The sequence below is a fragment of the Heterocephalus glaber genome, unplaced genomic scaffold (assembly GCF_053883595.1).
Source record: "Heterocephalus glaber isolate CG9 unplaced genomic scaffold, H.glaber_assembly_v1.0 deba00001442, whole genome shotgun sequence".
Taxonomy (NCBI): domain Eukaryota; kingdom Metazoa; phylum Chordata; class Mammalia; order Rodentia; family Bathyergidae; genus Heterocephalus; species Heterocephalus glaber.
Genome location: NW_028258296.1, coordinates 45,898,457 through 45,900,096, shown reverse-complemented (window position 1 = coordinate 45,900,096; position 1,640 = coordinate 45,898,457). Strand labels below are relative to the sequence as shown.

The 1,640-nt window shown below is 43.0% G+C and overlaps 1 pseudogene; it reads left to right on the top strand.

Annotated features, from left to right (window-relative positions):
• Window positions 1–744: 744 nt before the first annotated feature.
• On the top strand, window positions 745–978 carry LOC147827725 (U2 spliceosomal RNA; annotated as a pseudogene).
• The last annotated feature ends 662 nt before the right edge of the window (window positions 979–1,640 follow it).

Below are 1,640 nucleotides of genomic sequence, written 5' to 3'. Positions count from 1 at the left end.
GTAATGTAGCAAATGCATAGCAAAAGCCCATATATATATACCTTTTTACCCTTTGCCCATTGGAGTGCCTGTATGAGTGCCCAGAGCTTAGCACATTGCACCAATGGCCCTGGCTAGGACCACCTTATCCTTCATGGTTACTGAATATCCAGCATGGCAAACCCCATCTTCATCGAAGCTGCTCCCATCTGTGAACAGAATGAGGTCAGCATTGGACAAAGGTGTCATTTGCAGGTCAAGGTGGCTGGAAAAGAGCTCATCAGTGACACTCAAGCAGTCATGATCAGGAGGGCCTGTCTCCATGGGCAATAAGGTAGCATGATTTAAAGTTTTTATAGAAATAAACCACAAGTGGGGATTCTCACAGAGAAGGACTTGATACTGAGTAACCCAATTATTTGAGAGCCAATGATGCTCCCTTGTGTTTAGCAGTTCTAGCACCAGGTGCAGAACCTGCACAGTCAGTTCCTGACCTAAAGTCAGCTTGTCTGTTTTTTTTTAATCAACAGAACTGAAGTTGCTAAGGCCCAAAAACATTGAGGTCATACTTTTGTTACTGAATCTAAATTTTTAGACAAATATGCGACCGGTCAATTCCATGGGCCTACTTCTTGGGTCAACATTCCAAGGGCCACATGGTTTTTTTTCAGTCACATAAAGAACAAAAGGCCACTTTACATCTGGTATGCCTAGGGCTGGGGTGGCTGCCTGAGTCAATTTTAATTTTTTAAAAGCTTTCTCCTAATCACTTCTCGGCCTTTTGGCTAAGATCAAGTGTAAAATCTTCCTCCTATTCTACAGTCCAATGTAGATGATTCTCCTCTTGTCCCTTTAGGGCTTCATAAAGGAGTTTAGAGATTTCTGTAAAACCCAGAATCCAAATTTTACAGAAGCTTGCCACTCCAAGAAACTCTCTCAGCTGCTTCTTGGTGTGGAGCTTAGGGATGGCACTGATAACTTTTCATTTCCATGCCCTGTTATTTGAAATCATAAATATTTAACATGCTGTACACAAATCTGGGATTTTTCCCATGATACCTTATATCCAGTTTTCTTGTAAGTGCAGCAACAACTTTTTGGTGCCTGCCCATCACCGTTCTTGGGTTGAGCTGCATAACAGTAAGTCAGCCACATATTGCAGTAGGACACAGCTATATTGTTCTGCAGGGAAGGCAAGTAAGTCCCTGGCTAGGGCTTCCCCAAAAAGTGTGGGTGAATTTTAAATCCCTGTGGCAATTTAGTCTAAGTAAACTGAGTATTTTTCCCATCACTCGGGTTTTCCCATTCAAATGCAAAGGTGGATTGACTGAGGGGAGCAATGCAAATGTGAAAGAAGGCATCTTTTAAGTCCAAATAAGTAAACCATGCTGCCTCTGGGGGTATTAGACTCAACAAAGTGTAAGGGTTAGGGACTACTGGATGCAATGTCACTGTTCTGTAATTTACAGCCTGAAGATCCTGCACTGGCCTATAGGCCCCATCAGGTTTTCACACCAGCAGCAAAGGGGTGTTCCAAGGTGACTTACATTCTCTTATAAGTCCAAATTCTTTTAACCCCATGATATGGGGCTTGATTCCAATTCAGGCTTGCCTGAACATCGGTGTTATGCCAAGCGAGCCAGGAAATCACCAAACACTGG